The sequence below is a fragment of the Vicugna pacos genome, chromosome 21, assembly GCF_048564905.1.
Source record: "Vicugna pacos chromosome 21, VicPac4, whole genome shotgun sequence".
Lineage (NCBI taxonomy): Eukaryota > Metazoa > Chordata > Mammalia > Artiodactyla > Camelidae > Vicugna > Vicugna pacos.
In genome coordinates this window covers 21,120,349-21,139,432 of record NC_133007.1, presented here as the reverse complement: position 1 = coordinate 21,139,432, position 19,084 = coordinate 21,120,349, and the positions used below count along the sequence as shown (strand labels likewise).

Sequence of the window (19,084 nt, the reverse complement as noted above, 5' to 3'; positions counted from 1 at the left end):
CCTTTCGTCCAACTACAAGCACGTGGCCAGATGCCTTTTCACACCTCCGCCTCCCGGCAGCCTGTCTGCTCCCCTGCGCGGTTCAAGACCACCGCGTCCTTGAAGCCCAACGACAGGCCCACGGGCTTCGAGGGCAGTCCAGGACCTGGCACGCAGCAGGTAAGCCATCGAGGCTGGTCGCTGGCTTGAAAGGAGACGTAAGGGACGGCCAGTCCCGGCAAGTGGCCCAACTTGGAGATGGAGGGCCCTCTCCCGCGCCTTCCGCTTTCCGTCGACGCGGCCACCAGTGATGCCGCCAACCACCACCACCGTCGCCGCCGGCACAACCTGCAGCGCCATCGCCGGCACCCTGTCCACCACGGTCACCAGCACCGTCACCAGCGGCACCACCAGCACCACCAGCACCACCAGCACAAGCAGCAGCACCACCGCCTGAGCTGGGAAGAGAGGGTGGCTTGTCAGCCGCGAGGATTGTGGTGGCAGAAGTAGTGCCGCTTGACAGTCCAAGCACGCTCGTGACCACGGCTGCGCCGGCCAGTCGTGTTTGGGGCTGGGGCAAGCGTCGGAGCAGGAGGAGTCGCCGAAGGCCTCGAGTGGGTGGGACGCCGAAGGCCTCGAGTGGGTGGGACGCCGAAGGCCTCGAGTGGGTGGGCGCGCGAGGCCAAAAGGTTTGGCGGGGCACGAGGGTGGAGGTTGCACGCCAGGGCCTGGGGCTGCAGGTGGAGGGTACCGGGTGGCTCTTGTCGGGGCGCGGAGGTCACGAGGAGGGGGAGAAGGAGCGGACGAGTTGGCTTGGCGCGTGGGCTAAAAGGGAGGTGGTGGTGGGGTGGGGGCGGAGTGTTTGTGGACGCGCTGGGGAGGTTGGTAGGCGGCGAGGAAGAAGAAATGCTTCCCTGACCGGGAATCGAACCCGGGCCGCGGCGGTGAGAGCGCCGAATCCTAACCACTAGACCACCAGGGAGCGTCGGGCTCCGCGTCTGGCCCGCCTCTGCTCAACCCAGCCACTGGGCGCTGCCTTGGCGCCAAGGCCCGGCCTTTCCACGTCCAGCCGCCCTCCGCCCCCGGCAAGCCACGTGCCCTAGCGTTCTTCCTGCTTGCTGGCACCCTCAAAACACTGCGCGCCTCCTCCTCGCACACGCGCGAGAAGCCGCAGGCCACCTAGCTCCCTCTTTTCTGCGCCCAGCTTCCAGTTCTCCCTCACGGGCCCAGGGAAGGAGGGCCGGCCGTGGAGCTCGGCAAAAGATGGGCCCGCTGCGTTGGCCGGGAATCGAACCCGGGTCAACTGCTTGGAAGGCAGCTATGCTCACCACTATACCACCAACGCCGCACAGCCCGGGCCGCCCCGACACGCCGGCCCCGGGCTCGCCGGAGCGCAGTCTCGCCGCCGCTGCCGCTGCCCCTGCGGCGGCCGGGCGCGGCCCTGCCCCGACGCCCCGTCCGCCAGCAGCTCTGCGCTGCCTCAGGCGCCACCGACGGTCGCCCCGGGCGCCTCAGCCGCGTCAGCCCTAAGCAGCTGCCCTCGCCCACGGCCCGACCGCTTCTGGGGCTGGGGAGGGGGGGAGGTGGGGGGTGCGCGCTGCCGCTGCCTTGCTGCTGCCGGGCCCTCGGCTGCACGCCGCGGCCCGCGGCCCTCCTCCCTCCCCGGGCACACGACCTCTGGTTCCCGGCTCGCCAAAGCCCTTCTCCAACGGGTGTTGGGCGAGGCCACTCCCCCGCACCGAAAGGAGACGGGACTCATCCGCCCCACCCCCGCCCCGGCAGCCGTGAAGCTGTGCAGGTGTGCGTCGCGTCGCAAGGAGCCCACTGCGGCAGCCACTGTGGGCGGGCCGCAATGTCGTCGGGCGCTTGTGGGGTCGACAGGAGGCCCTCGCTCGGCCGTGGCGCCCGAGCGCCCGAGCGCCCGAGCGCCCGGCGAGGAGGACGGGCAAGGGGTTGCAGGGGTGGAGGGCTGGAGGCGGTTGAGGGTGGGCAGGCCCCGCTGGAGGGCGGAGGGACGAGAAGAAGGGCCCTTGGGGCCAGGCGGCTGGACAGAGAGCGGCGCCAGCCACCAAAAAGGGGCGTGTTGCCTCCCCGTCGGGGAATCGAACCCCGGTCTCCCGCGTGACAGGCGGGGATACTCACCACTATACTAACGAGGACGGCGGCGGCCTCCTGGGCGCCCGACCGCTCTCCGGCTGCCTGCAGACGCCTACCCACACCCCTCCCCCACCCCGTCCTCGGACCCCCGCCCACCACGGGCGCCCGCCACGTGCCCCACCCGACCCGACACCACACCAAACGCGTCATCCAAGGAGGCAGCCCGGGACCCCGCCAGGGACCCGGATCCGCGTGGCGCTGGAAACTCCCAGTGCGCGCCGCCTATAGCCCCCGACGCCAGGATCGCGCCGGGAGGAGGGGCCCGAGGGGGCCGGAGAGCGCAAGCAAGGCTGTGAGGAGGAGGTGGGCGCTCGCCGTGCCACGTCCCGGGAGAAGAGGCGGAGGGGTGGGCGCGGCCGGCGGCAGAAGCTGGCCGGACGCGGCCCGGCTGGGTCCCGGGCCAGGGGTGGGCGAGGGGGCGGCGGCGGCGAGCCGGGCGCGCCGGCTGGCCTCGCTCCCCCGTTGGCCCGGACGGCCGCCCGCTGGCGCAGAGCACCGCGTCGGGCCAAGGGCATCGGTGTCCGCGTCGGCGTCGGGTCCCAGCCAGCCGAGCGGCGACGCGCCCAGGCCCGCCGTCAGGATGGCCGAGCGGTCTAAGGCGCTGCGTTCAGGTCGCAGTCTCCCCTGGAGGCGTGGGTTCGAATCCCACTCCTGACAAGCCAGCCTTTTTTGGCCCGCCCAACAAATGCTGCACCCGGCCCGTCCCAGGCCTGGACAACACCCTACCGCCTCACACTCCGCTCCTGCCTCGCACTCTTGCCAGCTCCCCAGACTCCGGCCCCCTCGACGCGACACCCACACGACGCCTCTCCCACGCAGGACCTCCTCAGCCACAGCCGCTCTTCCTGCTCAGTCCTGTGCGCCGGCCTCACAGAAACAGCCCAGGGGGAACCCTCTGGAAACTGGCGTTCAGGACACACGCCCTCCTCGCCTTCGCAGTGCAGGCCTTCGCGGCACTTCTTTCACCACCCCCCCTTGGCGCCACAGCGCATGTTCACGCGAGAAGCCGCTGCCCCGGCCGGACCCAGCCACACCCCGGCGCGCTCCCTCAGACGGCTGTCCACGAGCCAGCAGCCACTCTGCCAAAGTGCTCCTCCTCACAGCCAACGCACCGGAGCGGGACCCTTCGGGAGAGCGGCCGGCAGGAGCGCAGAAGCCAGGCTCAGACACAGACACCGCTGGTCTTTGGCGCGGCGGCGGCGGCGGCGGCGGCGGCGGCGGCGGCGGCGCTCCCAGGCGCCCATGTCCCACACTCGCTGTCTCCTCACAGCCCGAGCTCCCATCCCCTCTCCAGCCTGCTGCCCGCCAACGCCCGGCACGAGCGAGAAAGCCAGGCGCCAGAGGGACTTTGGGCCAGGGCCGGCGGTCGCTGAGAGGAGCGTCCGAGCTCAGCCGCACCTGCCACGCGTCGCCTGCCCTGACTGGAATCCGGGCGCAGGCCAGGCTGGGTCCGGTTCCTGGCTTCCTCCGGCGACACTGACAGTCTGGCGGCGGCCCTGGACGGCAGATTCGGAAGCGCAGGTTGGGCCGAGTCCGCCTCCGTCCCTGCGTCCCTCCTTCCCTCCGACCGCGCCGCGCCGCGCCCTGGGGGTCCTCCCCGTTCCCCCGGAGCCTCTCCTTCAGGTCACTCACCGCCTCCTGCTCACGTGGAGCGGGTGTCCGTGGGCGAGCAGCGAGCCACCAGTGTCTGGCGGTTGGCGGCGAGCGCCGCTGGGGCGGCGTCGGGCGGCGGCGGCCATCGGTGCATGGGTGGTTCAGTGGTAGAATTCTCGCCTGCCACGCGGGAGGCCCGGGTTCGATTCCCGGCCCATGCAGCGACCCAGTCCCCTTTTGGTCTCGCAGCCCACAGCGGAGCTAGGCTTCCCCTCTCCCACGCTCAAGGCACCTGTCCTACCACAGCATGCTCCCACCCGCAGCCCACCGCCGCACCTTCCCTCTCCTGGCCTGCCCACGCCGGCGCCCCCTACCCTCCGTGGGACGAAAACTTTACCCCGAGAGCCAAGCCTCCGCGAACTGACACCTTGCGGGCTCAGCCACTCTCGCGCCCACCCACCTTCCTTGTCCCTTTTCTCTTTCTTACCCTGATCCCGCTGGGGTCACACGGCTCACTGGAAGGAACACCCTACACTGGCACCCGCTCGCCCCACCTCTTCACGTTTCACCGCGCTTCCCCGCTCTCTGCCTCACTCTCCCCACACTCTGAAAGTTACACAGTGTTTGCTCAACCAGGAACCGAAAAGCTGCCACCCCTGGGAGGGCCACATTGCACTCCCCAGGAGTGTCCCCAAAGCGTTATCCTGCATGAGGAATTCCAAAGAGGAATGCCACAATATCATGGCAGAGTGCACTCTATGTTCACTTTACGTCCCTCAGCCGAGACATTTGTCGAACACCCGCCCGCTCCCCCACCACTAAAACCACCATCACCACCAACACCCCAACAACAAGCACCACCCCCTCCCCTGAAGCCCTCCTCCCACCACTGGCACCCCACCTAGCGACACCAACCCCCAGCACCATCAAATCCTAATTTGTCAAGGGTTCTGCCCTTGCGTCAGTCCGTTTGGCCTCTATTTTTTTTTTTTTGAATTTGCATTTTAATACAAGTCTAGTTGATTTACAGTATTGTGTTATTTTCAGGGGTACAGTAAACTGATTATCTTTTCAATACATGTGTATCTATACACATATATATCGTTCCTTTCCGTTACAGGTAATTACGAGACGTTGAATATACTTCTCGGTGCTGTACCGTAAATCCTGTTGTTCCTACCCGCTAACACCAGCTCCTAATTGATCCCTCCCCTACACTTTCCCCTTGGGTAACGGTAAGTTTGTTCTCTCTATCTGTGAATCTGTTTCTGTTCTGCACAGAGATTCACTTGTACTATTGTTTGGATTCCACATATATGTAGTTTTGTCCTTCTGTCTGACTTATTATACTAGGTTCAGTGCTGTCTAGGTCCATCCGTGTTGCTGCAAATGACAAGATCTCATGCTTTTTAATGGCTGAGTAATATTCCGTGAGATTGATTTTTAATACATTGAAAATATCTCTCTCTCACTCTATTTTTCTCTCTCTTATCTATTTGTGTATCTATCGATCTCTATCTATCCATCTATCTATCTAGCTAGCTAGCTACCTAGCTACCTACCTATCTATATCTCATATTTCCTTAAGCCAATCATCCATGGATTGACACCTGAGATTTTTTCCCCTGTCATGGCTATGGTCCACAGTGCTGCTATGAACACTGAGGTGTATGAATCTTTCCCAATTAGAGGTTTTGTGTTTTCCGCATACATACTCAGGAGGGGGATGGCTGGATCACATGGTAACTCTCCATTGGTGCCTTCATTGTTGTTTTCGTTGTCGTTGAAGTGTAGTCGATTTCTAAGACCGTATTAGTTTCAAGTATACAGCAAAGTGATTCGGTTTAGTATGTATACTGTAGTTTCAGATTATTTTCCATTATAGGGTATTCCAGGACATTGAAGATCGTTCCCTGTGTTATTCAGCAAGTCCGTGTTGCTTCTCTATTTTATACGCAGTAGCGTGTTTCTGTTAACCCCATACTCCTAACTGATCCCTCCACTCTTCCCTTTCCCCATGCGTAACCGTCAGTTGGTTATCGATGTCTGCGGAGTGTGTTTCTGTTTTGTACATAGACAGATGTCTATTACGTTTTAGATTCCACCTGGAAGTGGATATCATATAATATTTATCTTGCTCCATATCTGACTTACTTCACATAGTGTGATAGACTCTAGGTCCATTCATGTGGCAGCGAATGACAATATTTCATCCTTCTTTGTGGCTGAGTAATATGCTATGGTAGGTTTATACAGCGCATCTTCTTAAGTCCACCGTCCGCTCATGGGCCCTTGGGTTCATTCTGGGTCTCGGCTATTGCAAATAGTGCTGCTAGGAAGGTCCTGGAGGAGGGGGGCGGTGCCTGCATCTTTTCGAAGTAGAGGTTTCATCTTTCCCACGTACGTACCCAGCAGTGGGGTTGCTGGATCATATGGTAGCTCTCCTTTGGTGCCTTCATTGTTGTTGTCGTTGTCGTTGAAGTGTAGTTGATTTCCGCTCCTGTATTAGGTCGGGTGTACAGCACAGTGGTTCGGTTTGTATGTATATTGTATTTTCAGATTAGTTTCCTTCATAGGGTATTCCAGGATATTGAAGATCGCTGCCTGTGTTATTCAGCCGGTCCGTGTTGCTTCTCTATTTTATACACAGTAGCGTGTATCTGTTAATCCCACACTCCTAACTGATCCCTCCACCCTTCCCTTTCCCCTCGCATAACCGTCAGTTGGTTTTCGATGTCCGTGGAGTGTGTTTCTGTTTTGTCCACAGATTCATGTCTATTATGTTTTAGATTCCACCCGGAAGTGATATTATATAACATTTATCTTTCTCAGTCTGACTTCCTTCACGTAGTTTGATGGACTCTAGATCCATCCATGTGGCCTCAAATGACAATATGTCATCCTTCTTTATGGCTGAGTAATATTCTACGGTATATTTATGCAACGCATCTTTTTAGGTCCATCGTCCACTCATGGGCCCTTGGGTTCATTCTGGGTCTCAGCTATTGCAAACAGTGCTGCTAGGAACGTGGACGAGGGGGGCGGTGCTTGTATCTTCTCGAAGAGGAGGTTGCATCCTTCCCACATGTATAGCCTGCAGTGGGGTTGCTGGATCATGTAGTAGCTCTCCTTTGTGGCCTCTTTACATCTCGACTCCATCCTCACCTGCCACTCTCCCCAACCCACATCCCCTCAGCTCCAAACCCCGCCACACACCCTGCCACACACACACAGAAACACACAGACACACACACACAGACACACACACACACACACACACACACACACACACACCTGAGACTTGACGGATTGAAAGTGTTTCCTGTTGAGAGATTATCTGTGTCTCTGGGGCTGTAGAATGCCCCACTCAATTTAGACCTCGCCTAGCCCCAGTCTCCTACTCTTGTTTCTGTCCTTCCCTTGCCTGTTTCCTACCCTGCTGCCCCAGCCCCAGCCCACTGGTTAGCCTGACCACCTCAAAGCACAGGCCACCTGTCTCGCCCTCTCACCCACCGCCCCGCTGGGGTCCTCTCCCACCATCGTCCTCGTACCACAGCCCACTCACCCGCCTCTGCCACCCCCCCCCCCGCTTGCTATCTGCCCTACGTCGAAGACTCCAGGCTCGCTCCCCTCTACCCGCCACCAGCCCCTAGTACCCCAGCCCCTCTCTCACGCATCCTGTGCAGAAGACTCACTTCCACCATTCCTGGCCTCCCACGGGCTCCTCAGACCCACTCCTACTCCATGGCCACCCTCTTCCCTACATCGGTCCCACCCGCACACCGCACGCAATTGGGGGGCCAAGGGCAACCGCGGGCCCAAGCTTCGGCAGAGCCCCTGCCTGAGTGGCCAACTACTCTCCTAGCCAGTTCCCCGCAAGCCCCACACCTCTCCTTCGCACCTGCGCTCCACCCAGTGCCCTGGACTCGTCCTGCCACCTCCCAACCCGAGGCTCAAGGCTGGCCCTTCTCTATGGGGTCGTCTGGCTCCGTTCCCTAACCCTCGTGGGGTGGCCCCCAACCACGGCAACAAACACCTTCACCCCGTACTCTCACCCACCCACACTCACCCCGAACACACCCACAAGGGCGGTGACGAAAGCGCCTGCGGTGATGGAATGCACCCATATGCCGACAGGGGCTCCCTTCCACAGGGCAACCGGCTTGGTCTAAATCCAGCGACTCTACTGCCGCCGCCAAATGCTGCAGCTCATCGGCTGTCCACTCTGCCTCTGAAGGAAACAAGCTGTGAACCGCACACCAAACCCTTTGCTGACAGACGCGCCCAAGCCTGGCCTGTGATTTACCATGGCCAGAATCCATAGGAAAGGTGAAGACAGGCTGAAGAGAGGGATGGAGTCCATCCAATAATAGATCGTAACGTGGGAATGGGGAATATTAGAAGTCAGAGCTAGGTGAGGGGTGCGTGTGTGTGTGTGTGTGACTCTGGTGTGTGTGTGTGTGTGTGTGTGTGTGTGTGTTTGCTGGTAGTGGAGGGGGAGGTACCGTCGGTAACATTCTTGCCTCTCTGTGACAGGACTGAGAGTACCGGTAATGCAATCCGAATACCATGTTGGCTGGTAGTGCACCCTGCCACGCATCTGTCTCCACACCCTCCCACTTGCATAGCTAAGGTTTCCCGGGCGGTATCCGGTTTCTGCCTGCTTTCTCACCTCCACTGCCCTTTCGTCCAACTACAAGCACGTGGCCAGATGCCTTTTCACACCTCCGCCTCCCGGCAGCCTGTCTGCTCCCCTGCGCGGTTCAAGACCACCGCGTCCTTGAAGCCCAACGACAGGCCCACGGGCTTCGAGGGCAGTCCAGGACCTGGCACGCAGCAGGTAAGCCATCGAGGCTGGTCGCTGGCTTGAAAGGAGACGTAAGGGACGGCCAGTCCCGGCAAGTGGCCCAACTTGGAGATGGAGGGCCCTCTCCCGCGCCTTCCGCTTTCCGTCGACGCGGCCACCAGTGATGCCGCCAACCACCACCACCGTCGCCGCCGGCACAACCTGCAGCGCCATCGCCGGCACCCTGTCCACCACGGTCACCAGCACCGTCACCAGCGGCACCACCAGCACCACCAGCACCACCAGCACAAGCAGCAGCACCACCGCCTGAGCTGGGAAGAGAGGGTGGCTTGTCAGCCGCGAGGATTGTGGTGGCAGAAGTAGTGCCGCTTGACAGTCCAAGCACGCTCGTGACCACGGCTGCGCCGGCCAGTCGTGTTTGGGGCTGGGGCAAGCGTCGGAGCAGGAGGAGTCGCCGAAGGCCTCGAGTGGGTGGGACGCCGAAGGCCTCGAGTGGGTGGGACGCCGAAGGCCTCGAGTGGGTGGGCGCGCGAGGCCAAAAGGTTTGGCGGGGCACGAGGGTGGAGGTTGCACGCCAGGGCCTGGGGCTGCAGGTGGAGGGTACCGGGTGGCTCTTGTCGGGGCGCGGAGGTCACGAGGAGGGGGAGAAGGAGCGGACGAGTTGGCTTGGCGCGTGGGCTAAAAGGGAGGTGGTGGTGGGGTGGGGGCGGAGTGTTTGTGGACGCGCTGGGGAGGTTGGTAGGCGGCGAGGAAGAAGAAATGCTTCCCTGACCGGGAATCGAACCCGGGCCGCGGCGGTGAGAGCGCCGAATCCTAACCACTAGACCACCAGGGAGCGTCGGGCTCCGCGTCTGGCCCGCCTCTGCTCGACCCAGCCACTGGGCGCTGCCTTGGCGCCAAGGCCCGGCCTTTCCATGTCCAGCCGCCCTCCGCCCCCGGCAAGCCACGTGCCCTAGCGTTCTTCCTGCTTGCTGGCACCCTCAAAACACTGCGCGCCTCCTCCTCGCACACGCGCGAGAAGCCGCAGGCCACCTAGCTCCCTCTTTTCTGCGCCCAGCTTCCAGTTCTCCCTCACGGGCCCAGGGAAGGAGGGCCGGCCGTGGAGCTCGGCAAAAGATGGGCCCGCTGCGTTGGCCGGGAATCGAACCCGGGTCAACTGCTTGGAAGGCAGCTATGCTCACCACTATACCACCAACGCCGCACAGCCCGGGCCGCCCCGACACGCCGGCCCCGGGCTCGCCGGAGCGCAGTCTCGCCGCCGCTGCCGCTGCCCCTGCGGCGGCCGGGCGCGGCCCTGCCCCGACGCCCCGTCCGCCAGCAGCTCTGCGCTGCCTCAGGCGCCACCGACGGTCGCCCCGGGCGCCTCAGCCGCGTCAGCCCTAAGCAGCTGCCCTCGCCCACGGCCCGACCGCTTCTGGGGCTGGGGAGGGGGGGAGGTGGGGGGTGCGCGCTGCCGCTGCCTTGCTGCTGCCGGGCCCTCGGCTGCACGCCGCGGCCCGCGGCCCTCCTCCCTCCCCGGGCACACGACCTCTGGTTCCCGGCTCGCCAAAGCCCTTCTCCAACGGGTGTTGGGCGAGGCCACTCCCCCGCACCGAAAGGAGACGGGACTCATCCGCCCCACCCCCGCCCCGGCAGCCGTGAAGCTGTGCAGGTGTGCGTCGCGTCGCAAGGAGCCCACTGCGGCAGCCACTGTGGGCGGGCCGCAATGTCGTCGGGCGCTTGTGGGGTCGACAGGAGGCCCTCGCTCGGCCGTGGCGCCCGAGCGCCCGAGCGCCCGGCGAGGAGGACGGGCAAGGGGTTGCAGGGGTGGAGGGCTGGAGGCGGTTGAGGGTGGGCAGGCCCCGCTGGAGGGCGGAGGGACGAGAAGAAGGGCCCTTGGGGCCAGGCGGCTGGACAGAGAGCGGCGCCAGCCACCAAAAAGGGGCGTGTTGCCTCCCCGTCGGGGAATCGAACCCCGGTCTCCCGCGTGACAGGCGGGGATACTCACCACTATACTAACGAGGACGGCGGCGGCCTCCTGGGCGCCCGACCGCTCTCCGGCTGCCTGCAGACGCCTACCCACACCCCTCCCCCACCCCGTCCTCGGACCCCCGCCCACCACGGGCGCCCGCCACGTGCCCCACCCGACCCGACACCACACCAAACGCGTCATCCAAGGAGGCAGCCCGGGACCCCGCCAGGGACCCGGATCCGCGTGGCGCTGGAAACTCCCAGTGCGCGCCGCCTATAGCCCCCGACGCCAGGATCGCGCCGGGAGGAGGGGCCCGAGGGGGCCGGAGAGCGCAAGCAAGGCTGTGAGGAGGAGGTGGGCGCTCGCCGTGCCACGTCCCGGGAGAAGAGGCGGAGGGGTGGGCGCGGCCGGCGGCAGAAGCTGGCCGGACGCGGCCCGGCTGGGTCCCGGGCCAGGGGTGGGCGAGGGGGCGGCGGCGGCGAGCCGGGCGCGCCGGCTGGCCTCGCTCCCCCGTTGGCCCGGACGGCCGCCCGCTGGCGCAGAGCACCGCGTCGGGCCAAGGGCATCGGTGTCCGCGTCGGCGTCGGGTCCCAGCCAGCCGAGCGGCGACGCGCCCAGGCCCGCCGTCAGGATGGCCGAGCGGTCTAAGGCGCTGCGTTCAGGTCGCAGTCTCCCCTGGAGGCGTGGGTTCGAATCCCACTCCTGACAAGCCAGCCTTTTTTGGCCCGCCCAACAAATGCTGCACCCGGCCCGTCCCAGGCCTGGACAACACCCTACCGCCTCACACTCCGCTCCTGCCTCGCACTCTTGCCAGCTCCCCAGACTCCGGCCCCCTCGACGCGACACCCACACGACGCCTCTCCCACGCAGGACCTCCTCAGCCACAGCCGCTCTTCCTGCTCAGTCCTGTGCGCCGGCCTCACAGAAACAGCCCAGGGGGAACCCTCTGGAAACTGGCGTTCAGGACACACGCCCTCCTCGCCTTCGCAGTGCAGGCCTTCGCGGCACTTCTTTCACCACCCCCCCTTGGCGCCACAGCGCATGTTCACGCGAGAAGCCGCTGCCCCGGCCGGACCCAGCCACACCCCGGCGCGCTCCCTCAGACGGCTGTCCACGAGCCAGCAGCCACTCTGCCAAAGTGCTCCTCCTCACAGCCAACGCACCGGAGCGGGACCCTTCGGGAGAGCGGCCGGCAGGAGCGCAGAAGCCAGGCTCAGACACAGACACCGCTGGTCTTTGGCGCGGCGGCGGCGGCGGCGGCGGCGGCGGCGGCGGCGGCGCTCCCAGGCGCCCATGTCCCACACTCGCTGTCTCCTCACAGCCCGAGCTCCCATCCCCTCTCCAGCCTGCTGCCCGCCAACGCCCGGCACGAGCGAGAAAGCCAGGCGCCAGAGGGACTTTGGGCCAGGGCCGGCGGTCGCTGAGAGGAGCGTCCGAGCTCAGCCGCACCTGCCACGCGTCGCCTGCCCTGACTGGAATCCGGGCGCAGGCCAGGCTGGGTCCGGTTCCTGGCTTCCTCCGGCGACACTGACAGTCTGGCGGCGGCCCTGGACGGCAGATTCGGAAGCGCAGGTTGGGCCGAGTCCGCCTCCGTCCCTGCGTCCCTCCTTCCCTCCGACCGCGCCGCGCCGCGCCCTGGGGGTCCTCCCCGTTCCCCCGGAGCCTCTCCTTCAGGTCACTCACCGCCTCCTGCTCACGTGGAGCGGGTGTCCGTGGGCGAGCAGCGAGCCACCAGTGTCTGGCGGTTGGCGGCGAGCGCCGCTGGGGCGGCGTCGGGCGGCGGCGGCCATCGGTGCATGGGTGGTTCAGTGGTAGAATTCTCGCCTGCCACGCGGGAGGCCCGGGTTCGATTCCCGGCCCATGCAGCGACCCAGTCCCCTTTTGGTCTCGCAGCCCACAGCGGAGCTAGGCTTCCCCTCTCCCACGCTCAAGGCACCTGTCCTACCACAGCATGCTCCCACCCGCAGCCCACCGCCGCACCTTCCCTCTCCTGGCCTGCCCACGCCGGCGCCCCCTACCCTCCGTGGGACGAAAACTTTACCCCGAGAGCCAAGCCTCCGCGAACTGACACCTTGCGGGCTCAGCCACTCTCGCGCCCACCCACCTTCCTTGTCCCTTTTCTCTTTCTTACCCTGATCCCGCTGGGGTCACACGGCTCACTGGAAGGAACACCCTACACTGGCACCCGCTCGCCCCACCTCTTCACGTTTCACCGCGCTTCCCCGCTCTCTGCCTCACTCTCCCCACACTCTGAAAGTTACACAGTGTTTGCTCAACCAGGAACCGAAAAGCTGCCACCCCTGGGAGGGCCACATTGCACTCCCCAGGAGTGTCCCCAAAGCGTTATCCTGCATGAGGAATTCCAAAGAGGAATGCCACAATATCATGGCAGAGTGCACTCTATGTTCACTTTACGTCCCTCAGCCGAGACATTTGTCGAACACCCGCCCGCTCCCCCACCACTAAAACCACCATCACCACCAACACCCCAACAACAAGCACCACCCCCTCCCCTGAAGCCCTCCTCCCACCACTGGCACCCCACCTAGCGACACCAACCCCCAGCACCATCAAATCCTAATTTGTCAAGGGTTCTGCCCTTGCGTCAGTCCGTTTGGCCTCTTTTTTTTTTTTTGAATTTGCATTTTAATACAAGTCTAGTTGATTTACAGTATTGTGTTATTTTCAGGGGTACAGTAAACTGATTATCTTTTCAATACATGTGTATCTATACACATATATATCGTTCCTTTCCGTTACAGGTAATTACGAGACGTTGAATATACTTCTCGGTGCTGTACCGTAAATCCTGTTGTTCCTACCCGCTAACACCAGCTCCTAATTGATCCCTCCCCTACACTTTCCCCTTGGGTAACGGTAAGTTTGTTCTCTCTATCTGTGAATCTGTTTCTGTTCTGCACAGAGATTCACTTGTACTATTGTTTGGATTCCACATATATGTAGTTTTGTCCTTCTGTCTGACTTATTATACTAGGTTCAGTGCTGTCTAGGTCCATCCGTGTTGCTGCAAATGACAAGATCTCATGCTTTTTAATGGCTGAGTAATATTCCGTGAGATTGATTTTTAATACATTGAAAATATCTCTCTCTCACTCTATTTTTCTCTCTCTTATCTATTTGTGTATCTATCGATCTCTATCTATCCATCTATCTATCTAGCTAGCTAGCTACCTAGCTACCTACCTATCTATATCTCATATTTCCTTAAGCCAATCATCCATGGATTGACACCTGAGATTTTTTCCCCTGTCATGGCTATGGTCCACAGTGCTGCTATGAACACTGAGGTGTATGAATCTTTCCCAATTAGAGGTTTTGTGTTTTCCGCATACATACTCAGGAGGGGGACGGCTGGATCACATGGTAACTCTCCATTGGTGCCTTCATTGTTGTTTTCGTTGTCGTTGAAGTGTAGTCGATTTCTAAGACCGTATTAGTTTCAAGTATACAGCAAAGTGATTCGGTTTAGTATGTATACTGTAGTTTCAGATTATTTTCCATTATAGGGTATTCCAGGACATTGAAGATCGTTCCCTGTGTTATTCAGCAAGTCCGTGTTGCTTCTCTATTTTATACGCAGTAGCGTGTTTCTGTTAACCCCATACTCCTAACTGATCCCTCCACTCTTCCCTTTCCCCATGCGTAACCGTCAGTTGGTTATCGATGTCTGCGGAGTGTGTTTCTGTTTTGTACATAGACAGATGTCTATTACGTTTTAGATTCCACCTGGAAGTGGATATCATATAATATTTATCTTGCTCCATATCTGACTTACTTCACATAGTGTGATAGACTCTAGGTCCATTCATGTGGCAGCGAATGACAATATTTCATCCTTCTTTGTGGCTGAGTAATATGCTATGGTAGGTTTATACAGCGCATCTTCTTAAGTCCACCGTCCGCTCATGGGCCCTTGGGTTCATTCTGGGTCTCGGCTATTGCAAATAGTGCTGCTAGGAAGGTCCTGGAGGAGGGGGGCGGTGCCTGCATCTTTTCGAAGTAGAGGTTTCATCTTTCCCACGTACGTACCCAGCAGTGGGGTTGCTGGATCATATGGTAGCTCTCCTTTGGTGCCTTCATTGTTGTTGTCGTTGTCGTTGAAGTGTAGTTGATTTCCGCTCCTGTATTAGGTCGGGTGTACAGCACAGTGGTTCGGTTTGTATGTATATTGTATTTTCAGATTAGTTTCCTTCATAGGGTATTCCAGGATATTGAAGATCGCTGCCTGTGTTATTCAGCCGGTCCGTGTTGCTTCTCTATTTTATACACAGTAGCGTGTATCTGTTAATCCCACACTCCTAACTGATCCCTCCACCCTTCCCTTTCCCCTCGCATAACCGTCAGTTGGTTTTCGATGTCCGTGGAGTGTGTTTCTGTTTTGTCCACAGATTCATGTCTATTATGTTTTAGATTCCACCCGGAAGTGATATTATATAACATTTATCTTTCTCAGTCTGACTTCCTTCACGTAGTTTGATGGACTCTAGATCCATCCATGTGGCCTCAAATGACAATATGTCATCCTTCTTTATGGCTGAGTAATATTCTACGGTATATTTATGCAACGCATCTTTTTAGGTCCATCGTCCACTCATGGGCCCTTGGGTTCATTCTGGGTCTCAGCTATTGCAAACAGTGCTGCTAGGAACGTGGACGAGGGGGGCGGTGCTTGTATCTTCTCGAAGAGGAGGTTGCATCCTTCCCACATGTATAGCCTGCAGTGGGGTTGCTGGATCATGTAGTAGCTCTCCTTTGTGGCCTCTTTACATCTCGACTCCATCCTCACCTGCCACTCTCCCCAACCCACATCCCCTCAGCTCCAAACCCCGCCACACACCCTGCCACACACACACAGAAACACACAGACACACACACACAGACACACACACACACACACACACACACACACACACACCTGAGACTTGACGGATTGAAAGTGTTTCCTGTTGAGAGATTATCTGTGTCTCTGGGGCTGTAGAATGCCCCACTCAATTTAGACCTCGCCTAGCCCCAGTCTCCTACTCTTGTTTCTGTCCTTCCCTTGCCTGTTTCCTACCCTGCTGCCCCAGCCCCAGCCCACTGGTTAGCCTGACCACCTCAAAGCACAGGCCACCTGTCTCGCCCTCTCACCCACCGCCCCGCTGGGGTCCTCTCCCACCATCGTCCTCGTACCACAGCCCACTCACCCGCCTCTGCCACCCCCCCCCGCTTGCTATCTGCCCTACGTCGAAGACTCCAGGCTCGCTCCCCTCTACCCGCCACCAGCCCCTAGTACCCCAGCCCCTCTCTCACGCATCCTGTGCAGAAGACTCACTTCCACCATTCCTGGCCTCCCACGGGCTCCTCAGACCCACTCCTACTCCATGGCCACCCTCTTCCCTACATCGGTCCCACCCGCACACCGCACGCAATTGGGGGGCCAAGGGCAACCGCGGGCCCAAGCTTCGGCAGAGCCCCTGCCTGAGTGGCCAACTACTCTCCTAGCCAGTTCCCCGCAAGCCCCACACCTCTCCTTCGCACCTGCGCTCCACCCAGTGCCCTGGACTCGTCCTGCCACCTCCCAACCCGAGGCTCAAGGCTGGCCCTTCTCTATGGGGTCGTCTGGCTCCGTTCCCTAACCCTCGTGGGGTGGCCCCCAACCACGGCAACAAACACCTTCACCCCGTACTCTCACCCACCCACACTCACCCCGAACACACCCACAAGGGCGGTGACGAAAGCGCCTGCGGTGATGGAATGCACCCATATGCCGACAGGGGCTCCCTTCCACAGGGCAACCGGCTTGGTCTAAATCCAGCGACTCTACTGCCGCCGCCAAATGCTGCAGCTCATCGGCTGTCCACTCTGCCTCTGAAGGAAACAAGCTGTGAACTGCACACCAAACCCTTTGCTGACAGACGCGCCCAAGCCTGGCCTGTGATTTACCATGGCCAGAATCCATAGGAAAGGTGAAGACAGGCTGAAGAGAGGGATGGAGTCCATCCAATAATAGATCGTAACGTGGGAATGGGGAATATTAGAAGTCAGAGCTAGGTGAGGGGTGCGTGTGTGTGTGTGTGTGACTCTGGTGTGTGTGTGTGTGTGTGTGTGTGTGTGTGTTTGCTGGTAGTGGAGGGGGAGGTACCGTCGGTAACATTCTTGCCTCTCTGTGACAGGACTGAGAGTACCGGTAATGCAATCCGAATACCATGTTGGCTGGTAGTGCACCCTGCCACGCATCTGTCTCCACACCCTCCCACTTGCATAGCTAAGGTTTCCCGGGCGGTATCCGGTTTCTGCCTGCTTTCTCACCTCCACTGCCCTTTCGTCCAACTACAAGCACGTGGCCAGATGCCTTTTCACACCTCCGCCTCCCGGCAGCCTGTCTGCTCCCCTGCGCGGTTCAAGACCACCGCGTCCTTGAAGCCCAACGACAGGCCCACGGGCTTCGAGGGCAGTCCAGGACCTGGCACGCAGCAGGTAAGCCATCGAGGCTGGTCGCTGGCTTGAAAGGAGACGTAAGGGACGGCCAGTCCCGGCAAGTGGCCCAACTTGGAGATGGAGGGCCCTCTCCCGCGCCTTCCGCTTTCCGTCGACGCGGCCACCAGTGATGCCGCCAACCACCACCACCGTCGCCGCCGGCACAACCTGCAGCGCCATCGCCGGCACCCTGTCCACCACGGTCACCAGCACCGTCACCAGCGGCACCACCAGCACCACCAGCACCACCAGCACAAGCAGCAGCACCACCGCCTGAGCTGGGAAGAGAGGGTGGCTTGTCAGCCGCGAGGATTGTGGTGGCAGAAGTAGTGCCGCTTGACAGTCCAAGCACGCTCGTGACCACGGCTGCGCCGGCCAGTCGTGTTTGGGGCTGGGGCAAGCGTCGGAGCAGGAGGAGTCGCCGAAGGCCTCGAGTGGGTGGGACGCCGAAGGCCTCGAGTGGGTGGGACGCCGAAGGCCTCGAGTGGGTGGGCGCGCGAGGCCAAAAGGTTTGGCGGGGCACGAGGGTGGAGGTTGCACGCCAGGGCCTGGGGCTGCAGGTGGAGGGTACCGGGTGGCTCTTGTCGGGGCGCGGAGGTCACGAGGAGGGGGAGAAGGAGCGGACGAGTTGGCTTGGCGCGTGGGCTAAAAGGGAGGTGGTGGTGGGGTGGGGGCGGAGTGTTTGTGGACGCGCTGGGGAGGTTGGTAGGCGGCGAGGAAGAAGAAATGCTTCCCTGACCGGGAATCGAACCCGGGCCGCGGCGGTGAGAGCGCCGAATCCTAACCACTAGACCACCAGGGAGCGTCGGGCTCCGCGTCTGGCCCGCCTCTGCTCGACCCAGCCACTGGGCGCTGCCTTGGCGCCAAGGCCCGGCCTTTCCACGTCCAGCCGCCCTCCGCCCCCGGCAAGCCACGTGCCCTAGCGTTCTTCCTGCTTGCTGGCACCCTCAAAACACTGCGCGCCTCCTCCTCGCACACGCGCGAGAAGCCGCAGGCCACCTAGCTCCCTCTTTTCTGCGCCCAGCTTCCAGTTCTCCCTCACGGGCCCAGGGAAGGAGGGCCGGCCGTGGAGCTCGGCAAAAGATGGGCCCGCTGCGTTGGCCGGGAATCGAACCCGGGTCAACTGCTTGGAAGGCAGCTATGCTCACCACTATACCACCAACGCCGCACAGCCCGGGCCGCCCCGACACGCCGGCCCCGGGCTCGCCGGAGCGCAGTCTCGCCGCCGCTGCCGCTGCCCCTGCGGCGGCCGGGCGCGGCCCTGCCCCGACGCCCCGTCCGCCAGCAGCTCTGCGCTGCCTCAGGCGCCACCGACGGTCGCCCCGGGCGCCTCAGCCGCGTCAGCCCTAAGCAGCTGCCCTCGCCCACGGCCCGACCGCTTCTGGGGCTGGGGAGGGGGGGAGGTGGGGGGTGCGCGCTGCCGCTGCCTTGCTGCTGCCGGGCCCTCGGCTGCACGCCGCGGCCCGCGGCCCTCCTCCCTCCCCGGGCACACGACCTCTGGTTCCCGGCTCGCCAAAGCCCTTCTCCAACGGGTGTTGGGCGAGGCCACTCCCCCGCACCGAAAGGAGACGGGACTCATCCGCCCCACCCCCGCCCCGGCAGCCGTGAAGCTGTGCAGGTGTGCGTCGCGTCGCAAGGAGCCCACTGCGGCAGCCACTGTGGGCGGGCCGCAATGTCGTCGGGCGCTTGTGGGGTCGACAGGAGGCCCTCGCTCGGCCGTGGCGCCCGAGCGCCCGAGCGCCCGGCGAGGAGGACGGGCAAGGGGTTGCAGGGGTGGAGGGCTGGAGGCGGTTGAGGGTGGGCAGGCCCCGCTGGAGGGCGGAGGGACGAGAAGAAGGGCCCTTGGGGCCAGGCGGCTGGACAGAGAGCGGCGCCAGCCACCAAAAAGGGGCGTGTTGCCTCCCCGTCGGGGAATCGAACCCCGGTCTCCCGCGTGACAGGCGGGGATACTCACCACTATACTAACGAGGACGGCGGCGGCCTCCTGGGCGCCCGACCGCTCTCCGGCTGCCTGCAGACGCCTACCCACACCCCTCCCCCACCCCGTCCTCGGACCCCCGCCCACCACGGGCGCCCGCCACGTGCCCGACCCGACCCGACACCACACCAAACGCGTC

General features: G+C 61.9%; 13 non-coding genes across 13 annotated transcripts; 4 read left to right on the top strand and 9 right to left on the bottom strand.

The window, feature by feature from the left end:
- Positions 1–889: 889 nt before the first annotated feature.
- On the bottom strand, positions 890–961 carry TRNAE-CUC (transfer RNA glutamic acid (anticodon CUC)). Its single transcript has one exon. It is a non-coding gene; the product is annotated as a tRNA-Glu (tRNA).
- A 291-nt stretch (positions 962–1,252) lies between these two features.
- On the bottom strand, positions 1,253–1,324 carry TRNAG-UCC (transfer RNA glycine (anticodon UCC)). The gene has a single exon. It is a non-coding gene; the product is annotated as a tRNA-Gly (tRNA).
- A 742-nt stretch (positions 1,325–2,066) lies between these two features.
- On the bottom strand, positions 2,067–2,138 carry TRNAD-GUC (transfer RNA aspartic acid (anticodon GUC)). The gene has a single exon. It is a non-coding gene; the product is annotated as a tRNA-Asp (tRNA).
- Positions 2,139–2,710: 572 nt separating this feature from the next.
- TRNAL-CAG (transfer RNA leucine (anticodon CAG)) lies at positions 2,711–2,793 on the top strand. Its single transcript has one exon. It is a non-coding gene; the product is annotated as a tRNA-Leu (tRNA).
- Positions 2,794–3,879: 1,086 nt separating this feature from the next.
- On the top strand, positions 3,880–3,950 carry TRNAG-GCC (transfer RNA glycine (anticodon GCC)). Its single transcript has one exon. It is a non-coding gene; the product is annotated as a tRNA-Gly (tRNA).
- A 5,349-nt stretch (positions 3,951–9,299) lies between these two features.
- TRNAE-CUC (transfer RNA glutamic acid (anticodon CUC)) lies at positions 9,300–9,371 on the bottom strand. Its single transcript has one exon. It is a non-coding gene; the product is annotated as a tRNA-Glu (tRNA).
- A 291-nt stretch (positions 9,372–9,662) lies between these two features.
- On the bottom strand, positions 9,663–9,734 carry TRNAG-UCC (transfer RNA glycine (anticodon UCC)). Its single transcript has one exon. It is a non-coding gene; the product is annotated as a tRNA-Gly (tRNA).
- Positions 9,735–10,468: 734 nt separating this feature from the next.
- Positions 10,469–10,540, bottom strand: TRNAD-GUC (transfer RNA aspartic acid (anticodon GUC)). Its single transcript has one exon. It is a non-coding gene; the product is annotated as a tRNA-Asp (tRNA).
- Positions 10,541–11,112: 572 nt separating this feature from the next.
- Positions 11,113–11,195, top strand: TRNAL-CAG (transfer RNA leucine (anticodon CAG)). The gene has a single exon. It is a non-coding gene; the product is annotated as a tRNA-Leu (tRNA).
- Positions 11,196–12,281: 1,086 nt separating this feature from the next.
- On the top strand, positions 12,282–12,352 carry TRNAG-GCC (transfer RNA glycine (anticodon GCC)). Its single transcript has one exon. It is a non-coding gene; the product is annotated as a tRNA-Gly (tRNA).
- A 5,345-nt stretch (positions 12,353–17,697) lies between these two features.
- On the bottom strand, positions 17,698–17,769 carry TRNAE-CUC (transfer RNA glutamic acid (anticodon CUC)). The gene has a single exon. It is a non-coding gene; the product is annotated as a tRNA-Glu (tRNA).
- Positions 17,770–18,060: 291 nt separating this feature from the next.
- On the bottom strand, positions 18,061–18,132 carry TRNAG-UCC (transfer RNA glycine (anticodon UCC)). Its single transcript has one exon. It is a non-coding gene; the product is annotated as a tRNA-Gly (tRNA).
- A 734-nt stretch (positions 18,133–18,866) lies between these two features.
- On the bottom strand, positions 18,867–18,938 carry TRNAD-GUC (transfer RNA aspartic acid (anticodon GUC)). Its single transcript has one exon. It is a non-coding gene; the product is annotated as a tRNA-Asp (tRNA).
- Between the last annotated feature and the right edge of the window lie 146 nt (positions 18,939–19,084).